Source organism: Scyliorhinus torazame, chromosome 13 (assembly GCF_047496885.1).
Source record: "Scyliorhinus torazame isolate Kashiwa2021f chromosome 13, sScyTor2.1, whole genome shotgun sequence".
Classification (NCBI taxonomy): Eukaryota; Metazoa; Chordata; class Chondrichthyes; order Carcharhiniformes; family Scyliorhinidae; genus Scyliorhinus; species Scyliorhinus torazame.
This window is the reverse complement of record NC_092719.1, coordinates 61,858,330-61,870,813: the sequence shown is the minus strand read 5'-3', so window position 1 is coordinate 61,870,813 and position 12,484 is coordinate 61,858,330. Positions and strand designations below refer to the sequence as shown.

General features: G+C 49.1%; 2 long non-coding RNA genes across 3 annotated transcripts in view; one reads left to right on the top strand and one right to left on the bottom strand.

Annotated features, from left to right (window-relative positions):
* LOC140388062 (uncharacterized) overlaps positions 1-12,484 on the top strand; it is a 205,333-nt gene that overhangs the window by 32,753 nt on the left and 160,096 nt on the right. The gene's annotated exons all lie outside the window — the stretch shown is intronic.
* LOC140387701 (uncharacterized) overlaps positions 1-12,484 on the bottom strand; it is a 44,368-nt gene that overhangs the window by 10,906 nt on the left and 20,978 nt on the right. The window contains exon 3 of one of the 2 annotated variants that reach the window (XR_011933959.1): positions 8,448-8,502. The exons of the other annotated variant lie outside the window; for it this stretch is intronic. This is a non-coding gene — a long non-coding RNA (uncharacterized lncRNA). Of the gene's footprint in view, positions 1-8,447; positions 8,503-12,484 lie in introns of those variants that run through there. 2 annotated transcript variants of the gene reach the window in all.

The window sequence follows — 12,484 nt, the reverse complement described above, 5'->3', positions numbered from 1 at the left end:
GTATGTTCAATATTTCTTCTCTGACATCTCAATACATCAAATATTCATCTGCTAATAAACTCAACTATTTCTAGGCCGTAGCAATGATTGTTTGAATTTTTCTTTTTCGATCCACAAGGTGGCAGCAAAGAAGCCTTGGTTTCAACACTTGGCGTGGCTAGATCTTGACTTGTGAAGAAACATTTTAAGGATAAATTGCCACCCTTTCTAGACTGGTAATATAGAAATGATCAAAATGGGTCCCAATCTGTCTTTGGTTATTATAAAATGATTATCATTGGTGATATAAGCAGGTTAATGGGCGTTGTTGGGGTTTCTTTTGCAGTCAGCCAGAGTTTCACTTGGATTGAAGCAATATTGTGGCTGGAAACATCTGGACTGTCACGGGGTGAATTCCAGCCGCGTGTTTCTCGGTTTCGCACCATCGCGGGCAGCAGGATTCTCCGTCCCTGCCACTGGCCAATTTGATTTCCCATTGTAGCCACCGCCATGTCGCCGGGAACCCCGCAAGTGGGGGTGCACTGCCGGCAGATCAGAAAACCCTACTGCCAGAGAATTCACCGCCTCTCTCCTCCGCCCCCTCATTGTTGGATAAATGTGCTTTGTCTTGAAGAAAAAATAACATTAGGCGGGATTCTCCAACCCCCCGCCGAGTCGGAGAATCCCCGGGGGGCGGCATGAGTCCCAGCCCGCCGCTCCGACGCCGGCTGCCGATTCTCCGGTGCCGGTTTTCAGGCGGGGCGGGGAACACGCCGCGCCAGTCGGGGGCTGTTGGCAGTGGCCCACCCCCCTGCAATTCTCTGGTCCCCGATGGGCCGTCAGTTTCTGGCCAGTCCGACCGCCGTGGATTGGACATGGTTCCACATGGCAGGACCTGGCTGGTGCGGTCCTCGGGAGGGCGTGGGGGTCTCCGGCCCCAGGAGGTGCCCCTCGGTGGCCTGACCCGCGATCGGGGCCTACCGATCTGCGGGCGGGCCTGTGCCGTGGGCGCATCCTTCCTTCTGCGCCGGCTTCTGTCGAGCTCCGCCATGGCCGGCACGGAGAAGATACCCCCCTGCGCATGCGCTAGAATACGGCGGCGGTTCTGCACATGCACCAACTCGCGCCGGCCCTTTGGCGCCGGCCTAGCCCCCGGAAGTGCGGAGGATTCCGCAAATTCCGGTCAGCCTGACGCTGGAGTGGTTCTCGGCGGTTTTTACTCCGGCGTCAGGCCATCGCGGGGATTCGGGAGAGTCCCGGCTCCAGATCTTGTAATGGCATGATTTCTATACATTAGTACCTTACTCCATTATTGACAATCATGCCTTCAGCTCACTAGGTAGGCCCTTAGCACTGGAATTTCATCCCGAACCCTCTCCACCTCTCTCCCCTTCTATCTCTCGTTTAAAATGTTTCCTAGAACCGGCTTCTTTGACTAGGCTTTTGACCATCTTTCCTAATATCTTAAGTGGCTCAGTGTCAGAGTTGTCTGCCGTGAAGTGCCTTGGAGTGCTTTCCTACCTTGAAAATGTGATATAAAAGCAATCTGTTTTTATTAACTCATGAGAAATCCCTGACTTATAACCACTTTGGGTCTTAAACTCACACATTACTGTTTTCTTGGTCATGGGAATTTTTATTTTAAATTATATTTACTGAGGATTTACATTTTTACAAATGATGCAACAAAACCACAGGAATGGTACTGCACCACAACAAAAAGTGAAGGCCTCAACATACATGAATACAGAGGAGAACACGAGAACAGCAGTCCAATAATAATAATAATAATCTTTATTAGTGTCACAAGAACTAAGTCAAATAATCATTAGACATAACTTGATACCTCTAAATGCCCCACCAGAGAAGGAGGGAGATATAGGCTGGAATTCTGCAGCCGTTGGGATTCTGTTTTCCCGTGGGTTTTCCAGCAGTGTGGGGTTGCTTCAATGGGAAATCCCATTGACAAGTGACGGGAAGGGAGAATTCCACCACCAGCGAACGGCACGGCGCCAGAGAATCTCGCACAGGATAAAATCCTGAAAACATGGTAAAATGGTGCTCACCTTCCCACATGGCGATTGCTCGCAATTAGCACAAGAGTTCAGGATACTTTTATCATGCCATGTTCAGACGCACACCAAAATACACCTCCCTCAACTTCAGCCACATCCTTCCCTCAGATACCAGACCCCGCCTGTATCCAGCAGGATCTAATCACAGATTCTTTATACCGACCCATATAAAAAAAACAAAGAAAACTGGCAAGATCCCCAGTTCTAAAGGGACGTTACATATATGCCACACGATGTAACATAACGCCAAATTCAGGCCAGTCCAGATCCAACATTATTCTATGCAATTATACAGAGAGGACCAACAGCTATATATCCGGATTGTGATCAGTGCTGTCAACACCTCCCACCAAAAGGGATGGAAAACTACCAGGAGTGGATCACAGGATAATAAAGGGTCAAAACCCAACCTGGGCCCATATTTACTGGCACATGCTTCCATTGCTGAAAAAAAAACTGCTCAATCAAATAAGAAGTGTCCTGACCACAAAGGGGGCCATAGGGTATCAACTAAAGTACGGATATTGGCTCAACCAAAGGCCAAAAAAAGCACAAAAGGATATCAACCAAAGTGCACAACTTGGCTCAACCCAGACCACCATGCTCAGCAGAGTTCTCTCAGGATTGTGTGTATCTTCCCGAAAGTGGCAGGAACCCACGGGCCGCCGATTTTAAAAGAGAAATATGCGCACTTCCGTGCGCTCGATGATGCATCCAACCTTCCTTCTCTGTGGTAACCTGGGGCCTCCAGCGCCCTGTTCTGTGCAGGCTCCAATGCGGCACAGGTGGAGTGCAGCCCCTCTTATGATGCAGCCAGCTTGGGAACGCCCATTGAGGGCAGACATTTAAACAATAGACTTACATGGAAAATAACAGGTAACTTTTTCAACAAGTGTTTCACAGGTATATAGACTATTTTTCAACAGTTTCTTTAGCTTTTTCTTTTAAACAGGCATTGCTGTTGATAATTATTTTAAAGTAATTTTTTTTAAAATTTATGATGAAAGGTGATTATTTATAAGTAAACATAGGTTTGGTTATTTGTTTTAAATATGTGAAACTATTTAAATATGCACCATATTATTATATAATTTTATGTGTGGCATGCTTAAAAATGTTTGTATGTTTTAATTTAAATTATGAGCCCCAGGGCTTTTCGCTGTCATTGTCCTTGTGTTTTTAGAATCACTGAAGTGAGAAGAAAGCCATTCAGCCCATCAAATCTGCACTAACACTCTGAAAGAGCACCTCATCCAGGCCCACTCCCCTGCCCCACCCACAAAACCCCACCTAACCTTTGCACACGAAGGAACAATTTAGCCACGCTAATCCACCTAACCTGCACATCTTTCGACTGTGGGAGAAAATTGAAGCACCCGGAGGAAACGGCAGAAGCACAATGGCACAGTGGTTTGCAGTGCTGTCTCCCAACGCCAGGGACCTGAGTTTAATTCCAGTCTTGGGTGACTGCCTGTGTGGATTTTGTACATCTCCCTATGTCGGCGTGGATTTCCTCTGCGTGCTCTGGTTTCCTCCCACAGTCCAAAGATGTGCTGGTTAGGTGGATTGGCCATGCTAAGTTGTCCCTTAGTGTCCAAGGATGTACAGCTTAGGTTCCAGGGATAGGGCGGGGGAGTGGAACCACGTAGTGTACTCTTTCAGAGAGTCGGTGCAAACTTGATGGCTGAATGGAAACCTTCTGCACTGTAGCAATTCTATGGTTCTGGCAGCACGGTGGTGCAATGGGTAGCATTGCTGCTTCACGGCGCTGAGGTCCCAGGTTCGATCCCGTGTGGAGTTTGCACATTCTCCCCATGTTTGCGTGGGTTTCACCCCCACAACCCAAAGATGTGCAGGGTAGGTGGATTGGCCACACTAAATTGCCGCTTAAATTGGAAAAAGAAATTGGGCACTCTAAATTTATATTTTTTAAAAATTCTATGGTTCTATTCCATAGTTCTAGGAAACCCATGGAGACACGGTGAAAATTTACAAAGTCCACACAGTTACCCAAAGTTCCAAATTGAATACGGGCAGCAGTGTTAACTAGTCTGCCAGCGTGTTACCCACATGAAATATGTTTCTGCCTTGTTTACTTCCATTATCTTATTCATTTATAATTATTTCAGTATTAAATGTTGTGTTCTGATGTTTCAGTAAGAAATTTGTAGAAGCTTGTAAAGTTAAATGTAAAACATTTGTTAACAAAAATAATTTTGTAAATACAAAACTTGAAACCAGTTAACATTTATTTAACTTAATGTTTAACTTTATCAGCTGAATAATCACATAAAACTACCTCAACTTTTACAAATTTCTTGCAATAAAATATATTTTCTCACTTAAACACAATGGTTCCGTCCATTTCTAAAGGGAGGGAGGAAAGGGGGAAGGGGAGAGAGGGAAGAGGGAGAGATAGAGGGAAGGGGGGGGGGAAGGGGAAGATTTTGACAATTGTTTATTGACAAGCTCAACATCCGAAAGCAGTAGCTGCTTATGTGCAGCATCCTGGCACACATCTCCTCTGACATCATTTCAGGATGTCCTTTGGCAGTACACTCTTGGGGGTGGGTGATTGATTCATTGCAATTACTGTCAGACAGATAGTTCACATTAGCTTACAGGAGGCTTGCATATATCGACTAAGGCATTAAACTTTGTTAAATCATTTTAAGTAATCACTGAGGCTTCTATAGATGAATATTACATCAGGGATACTCATAAATAACCTAGCTTAAAATACATTGCAAATTCCAAATGAACTTTAGCTGTGAATCACCTGGGAGGACAGGCGTGCTAACATTATTGTCCTTGAAGGAGTCAATAGCACCAGTATCAAGGCCATGATCACCCAAAACCAACTCCACTGGGCCATCCATATGCTTAGGATGTCAGAGTCCCGATTGGCAAAGCGAATATTCTTCACCAGCTCAAAGAACGCTGACCAGAGGAGGACGAAGGAAGCTCTTCAAAGACACACTGTAGGCTTACCTCAAGCAATGGAACATAAATGTCAATGCTCAGAAGAGACCAATTTGTAGGAAATGGGTTGAGAGTTTAAATTCCGGGCCGTTCCGGCACGCACGTCTGAATGCCCGCACTTCCAGATTGTTGCGCCACACATGTGCGGTGCACCAGCGACTTAAGTCATGAATCATACAGGAAGTTACGGGCCGATGTGTCTAATAAGTGCCTTCGAAAAGGGATACCCCAAGCTCCAGGGGGCAACAGGATACCAACCACAGCATGAACCTGGCCTAGCACAGCTCTCCCAGGGCCCCCAGCACACCCCAAAACCTATACCCCAGCCGGTCCTGCTCCTCTTTGATCATACCCAGGACAGTGCACCCCTCCGCTGAAGAGCACACTGCTCAGATATGAAGAAAAGAAAGAAAAAAAAAACCTTAATGGAAAAAATCCCGAGTTGGTCTAGGAACAACAATCAACAAATCAAGGATTAACCAAGCCCATCTCGGGTGCGCCACCAGTCACTCATTTCCTAAGAACACCGACCGCAAGGAAAGGTCAGAGGGAGCCCAGTCCTCATCAGGTTACATAATCTGCCCAGCCTATCAGAGATAGGCACGGATTCTTAAATTCCAAATAAGAAGCTAAATAAAAACCCGATATGGTTATCTCTAATTGGGGAACTATCCTCAATTTCAGTGAGGACTTAACTAACCCTACTATCCAACTGCACCCCAACCATCCACCCATCACCCTCTATGGCTCAGGGTGATGGATTTGACCCACTTGGCAACCTCCACCCTCTCACGACGAGCATCGAGGATAGGATAAAATACGGCAAGTTGTCGGGGGGCCCAACCGACCCCAGGCCGCAAAGGTTGGATACACTGTGCTCCATCGAACCTGACCACCCACCCTCCAAATCAAGACCACTAAAGCATGGCAGAAAATGTTCAAACTTAGAACCCATCAGGATAAACGTCACACAATACAGCAGGATCTTGACGTCTAGAAGGCGGGCCTTTGCCAGGGAAAGTGCTCTTTCAATGCAAGAACTCCCTCATGCACCTCAACCATTCTCTCAAGGAAACCTTGCAAATCTTCAAAGTGAACGCTAAAGACCTGCACCACAAAGGTGAGATCTTCATCCAGAACAACATTCTCATTGTCAGCCATCATCCGGATGCAAAAGCAACTCCGAGGCGTAAACCCGTTCACCCGCAACAACATCACTGCAAGCTGGGCCCCACCCCAACTTACTCAGAGCACCACAATCAAACTAGCATTCTCTAACATTTATCTCAGCTCCTCTTCGCAATCAGGATCCTCCAGGGACATAGTGCTGGACACAGGAATAATATGATCAGGGATAGTCAGCATGGCTTTGTGAAAGGTAGGTCATGCCTCACAAACCCTATCGAGTTCTTTGAGAAGGTGACTGAACAGGTAGACGAGGGTAGAGCAGTTGATGTGGTGTATATGGATTTCAGTAAAGCGTTTGATAAGGTTCCCCACGGTAGGCTATTGCAGAAAATACGGAGGCTGGGGATTGAGGGTGATTTAGAGATGTGGATCAGAAATTGGCTAGCTGAAAGAAGACAGAGGGTGGTGGTTGATGGGAAATGTTCAGAATGGAGTTCAGTTACAAGTGGCGTACCACAAGGATCTGTTCTGGGGCCGTTGCTGTTTGTCATTTTTATCAATGACCTAGAGGAAGGCGCAGAAGGGTGGGTGAGTAAATTTGCAGACGACACTAAAGTCGGTGGTGTTGTCGACAGTGTGGAAGGATGTAGCAGGTTACAGAGGACATAGATAAGCTGCAGAGCTGGGCTGAGAGGTGGCAAATGGAGTTTAATGTAGAGAAGTGTGAGGTGATTCACTTTGGAAGGAATAACAGGAATGCGGAATATTTGGCTAATGGTAAAGTTCTTGGAAGTGTAGATGAGCAGAGGGATCTCGGTGTCCATGTACATAGATCCCTGAAAGTTGCCACCCAGGTTGATAGGGTTGTGAAGAAGGCCTATAGAGTGTTGGCCTTTATTGGTAGAGGGATTGAGTTCCGGAGTCAGGAGGTCATGTTGCAGCTGTACAAAACTCTGGTACGGCCGCATTTGGAGTATTGCGTACAGTTCTGGTCACCGCATTATAGGAAGGACGTGGAGGCTTTGGAGCGGGTGCAGAGGAGATTTACCAGGATGTTGCCTGGTATGGAGAGAAAATCTTATGAGGAAAGGCTGATGGACTTGAGGTTGTTTTCGTTGGAGAGAAGAAGGTTAAGAGGAGACTTAATAGAGGCATACAAAATGATCAGGGGGTTAGATAGGGTGGACAGTGAGAGCCTTCTCCCGCGGATGGAAATGGCTGGCACGAGGGGACATAACTTTAAACTGAGGGGTAATAGATATAGGACAGAGGTCAGAGGTAGGTTCTTTACGCAAAGAGTGGTGAGGCCGTGGAATGCCCTACCTGCTACAGTAGTGAACTCACCAACATTGAGGGCATTTAAAAGTTTATTGGATAAGCATATGGATGATAATGGCATAGTGTAGGTTAGATGGCTTTTGTTTCGGTGCAACATCGTGGGCCGAAGGGCCTGTACTGCGCTGTATCGTTCTATGTTCTATATCCCAGGAAAAGACAAAAGTGAAACGTGCAGCAGGATAAAAGAAAGGATTACAAGATGAGTGGAGCCAGAGCGCGGGAAAACGCAGCTGCTCCTGCGCTCACATCACGTGATCCCTGCACAGTCATGGGAGTGTAATGAATCCTTCCATCCATTTGATGCCTATTTTGAAACCTGCAAGACAGTAATAGATGTGCACTAGTACGACATATCAAATATGCTGAAAAATAAAGGTGTGACACTCATGCAGTGCTATCTTTTGCTACTTTTATTTGTGAAATAATAGGACATTGGAGAGTCTCAGGGAAGTAGAGTGGGTTATCTGCAGGAGACAAAATTAATAATACCCTTTTCACTGCACTGTAAGTGTCACTTCTGTTAGCCAGTGTCTTCAACAGAAGTCTTGGAGAAATATGTTTTTAGATAGCACATTTGGAATACCGTTTGGATATTTGGATAGCCATTTTGGGGATCTTTTTATAAGGGTGTCGATGCATTGGAAAAGGCTTAGAGAAGAGTCACGAGTGTGATTCTGAATTTGAGCATCGAATTATGAAGAAAATATCTGTAAAACTGATATGAAAGAAAAGTCCTGGAAATCTGAAATGCATTGATCCTGAAGAGAAGTTGCATGTTTTGTTCATAAGCTGAGTATCTGATCGCTGACACTGGGGACCTTTGTATGGAGGGGTGGGTGCGGGCAGAGGCAGGGCACGACTGATTGGGGGTTGTTTGATGGACTGCACCAAAACACTCAAACACCTACTGGCTTAAAAGACCAATGCCATGAAGCCTAAAGCTGTCCCCATCTCATTTCAATTACTGGACTTCCTGAGACCTGGAACGCCAAGCCATCGACTGTAAAAGCTGCAAAGCAGGTTAAATCAGAGGCTGCCAGCCTCAATAACATATTTATTTATTTCTTAACAAACAATTTTATTGAGGTATTTTAGGCATATAGAAAAAGTGACATTGTACAGTACAGTACAAAAAAAAGTCAAGACACAAATTAAACATAGTGCAAACCACGGCTCTGTTCGCGCGAGGACCTGCCTCAATATCCCCCTACTCTACTCTACCCCCCCCCCCCCTCCCCCCCACAGCTGATGCTTACTCCTCTGCAAAGAAGTCAATGAATGTCTGCCACCTTCGGGCGAACCCTAATAGCGAACCTCTCAAGGCGAACGTGACTTTCTCTAGGCCAAGAAAGCTCACCATGTCCGATAGCCATACCTCAGCCCTCAGGGGCTTTGAGTCCCTCCATGCTAACAGTATTTGTCGCCAGGCTACCAGGGAAGCAAGGGCCAGAACGTCGGCCTCTCTCTCTTCCTGGACTCCCGGGTCCTCCGAAACCCCAAAGTTTGCCACCTGAGGGCTCATTACCACCCCAGTTTTCAATACCCCGGACATGACATCTGCGAATCCCTGCCAATACCCCCTGAGTTTAGGGCACGACCAGAACATGTGTACATGATGAGCCGGATGGCCCTCCGGCGCATCTAGCACACTTGTCCTCCAGCCCGAAGAATTTGCTCATCTGGGCCACCATCATGTGGGCCTGGTGCACACCTTAAACTGGATCAGGCTGAGCCTGGCGCACGTTGCGGTCGTGTTTACTCTGCTCAGGGCTTCTGCCCAAAGACCGTCCTCTATCTCCCCCCGAGCTCCTCTTCCCACTTAAGCTTCAGGTCCTCGGTCTCCGTATCCTCAGCTCCCATTAGTTCCTTGTAGACGTCTGAGACTCTACCCTCTCCCACCTCTCCCCTAGAAACTACCCTGTCCTGCCTCCCCTTCGGCAGGAGACATGGGAAGGACAGCACCAATCTGTGTACAAAATCCCACACCTGCAAGTATCTAAATTCGTTCCCCCTCACCAGCGCAAACTTCTCCTACAGTGCCCTCATGCTCGGAAAGCTCCCTTCCAGGAACAGATCCCCATCCTAACAATCCCTGCCCTCCTCCACAGTCGATACCCCCCCCCACCCCCATCCATGTTCCCCGGGGCAAATCGGTGGTTGCTGTAGATTGGGGTCCACACCGATGCTCTTACCTCCCCTACATGCTGATGCATGATTAATTACACAAAGGTGAGAGTAGGATGTAATCGAGGCTTTATTACACTAAGATGTGTGGCCTCCTTCAGCAGCTGGCGAAATGGCTGCTGTACGAGGAGCACACATATTTATACTCCGCCTACTGGGCGGAGCCAGCAGGCAGGGAACTATCCCCATACCTGTAGTATCGGGCCTTACCACAAAGCACCTAATATATACATCAATGGTGACTACCACATTCACCCCCTGTTAAAATTGAGTCCGGCGGGGGTGGTGGAAAACAAGTAGATGTTTTAAAGTACAGAAAAAAAAATTGAGTCCAGCGGGGACGGAATTGAGTTATCCAGAAGGATGATTTTTTTTAAGAGGCCCGATCAAGTTACAGGTTCAGTCGGTCCGGAGCCTTGATCTGCTGTTGGGAGCGCCGCAGTGATTGCGGCGATTCCGGTGTCGGTCTGGTCTTCGGTGACTCCGGGAGCATGCTGAAATCCTCTACATCCTCGGGCGTGGGCACGGGGGCGATGGATTGTCCTGGGGTGGGGGTTGCGGCTGGGTGCGCCGGGGGAGGGGAGGGTGGCGCCGGGCCGGAGGGGTGTGTGTGTGTGTGGAACCAGATGGTGCCAGGTCCCTGAGGGAGACAGTATCATGGCGGCCATCGGGGTATGCTACGTAGGTGTACTGTGGGTTAGCGTGGAGTAGCTGTACCCTCTCAACCAACGGGTCCGCCTTGTGGAGCAGTACGTGCTTACGGAGGAGTACGGGTCCTGGAGCTGTGAGCCATGTCGGGAGCAACACCTCGGAGGTGGACTTCCTGGGGAAGGCAAAGAGACGTTCATGGGGTGTGTCGTTAGTTGCAGTTCATAGGAGCGACCGAATGGAGTGCATTGCGTCGGGGATGACCTCCTGCCAGCGGGAGGCCGGGAGATTTCTGGACCGTAGGGCCAGCTGGACGGCCCTACAGACCGTCCCATTCTCCCTCACCACCTGCCCGTTTCCCCGGGGTTATAGCTGGTCATCCTGCTCGAGGCGATACTCTTGTTGAGCAGGAACTGACGCAGCTCATCGCGCATGAATGAGGATCCCCTGTCGCTGTGGACGTAGGCGGGGAAGCCAAACAGAGCGAAGATGGTGTTGAGGGCTTTGATGACGGTGGCAGACGTCATGTCGGGGCATGGGATGGCGGAGAGGAATCTGGAATATTCATCGACCACACTGAGGAAGTACGTGTTACGGTCGGTGGGAGGCCTTCACCAGGCGCACACGGTCTGGCTGGTCGAAGTGCGGTTTGCACTCCGCGCAGACCTGGCAGTCTCTGGTGATTGCCCTGACTTTCTCGACTGAGTAGGGCAGATTGCGGGCCTTGATGAAGTGGTACAAACGTGTGACTCCCGGGTGACAAAGGTTGTCGTGCAGAGTCCGGAGTTGGTCCACCTGTGCGCTGGCACATGTACCTCGGGATAGGGCATCTGGGGGCTCGTTGAGCTTACCGGGGCGATACACAATCTCGTAGTTGTAGGTGGAGAGCTCGATCCTCCACCTCAAGATTTTATCGTTCTTGATCTTGCCCCGCTGTGTGTTGTTAAAAGTGAAGGCTACCGACCGTTGGTCAGTGAGGAGAGTGAATCTCCTGCCGGCCCGATAATGCCTCCAATGACGCACAGCTTCAACGATGGCTTGGGCCTCTTTTTCGACGGAGGAATGCCGAATTTCGAAGGCATGACTGGTTTGTGAAAAGAATGCCACGGGCCTGCCTTCCTTTTTGAGGGTGGCGGCCAGAGCGGCGTCTGATGCGTCGCTCTTGACTTGAAATGGTAACGTCGCGCCGACTACGTGCATTGCGGCCTTGGCAATGTCAGCCTTAATACGGTTGAAGGCCTGGTGAGCCTCAGCTGTCAGGGGAAAAAGAGTGGATTGAATGAGTGGGTGGGCCTTGTCCGCATAATTTGGGACCCACTGGGCGTAGTAAGAAAAGAACCCCAGGCAACGTGTGAGGGCTTTGGGGCAGTGGGGGAGTTCCATGAGGGGGCACTTGCGGTCGGGATCGGGCCCCAGTACTCCGTTCTGGACCCCATAGCCGAGGATGGCTAAGCGGTTCGTGCTGAACACGCACTTCTCCTTGTTATAAGTTAGATTGAGGAGAGTGGCGGTGTGGAGAAATTTGGCAAGGTTGGCGTCATGGTCCTGCTGATCGTGGCCGCAGATGGTGACATTGTCTAGGTACGGGTAAGTGGCCCGCAGCCCGTACCGGTCAACCATTCGGTCCATTTCCCGTTGGAAAACCGAGACTCCGTTGGTGACACCAAAGGGAACCCTAAGAAAGTGGTAAAGGCGGCCATCTGCCTCGAAGGCAGTGTATGGGCGCTCCGCCTTACGGACGGGGAGCTGGTGGTAGGCAGATTTTGGGTCGACAGTTGAGAAGATCCGGTACTGTGCAATCTGATTGACCATATCAGATATGCGTGGGAGGGGGTACGCGTCGAGCTGCGTGTACCGATTGATGGTCTGCTGTAGTCCACAACCATCCTGTGTTTCTTCCCAGTTTTCACAACTACCACTTGGGCTCTCCAGGGGCTGTTGCTGGCCTCGATGATGCCTTCCTGAAGCAGTCGCTGGACTTCGGACCTGATGAAGGTCCTGTCCTGGGCGCTGTACCATTTGCTCCTGGCGGCGACGGGGTTAAGTTTGCAAATAGGGAAGGTGGGTCGACCTTTAGGGTCGCGAGGCCGCACACATTAAGGGGTGGTAGGGGCCCGCCGAATTTCAATGTTAGGCTCTGGAGGTTGCAC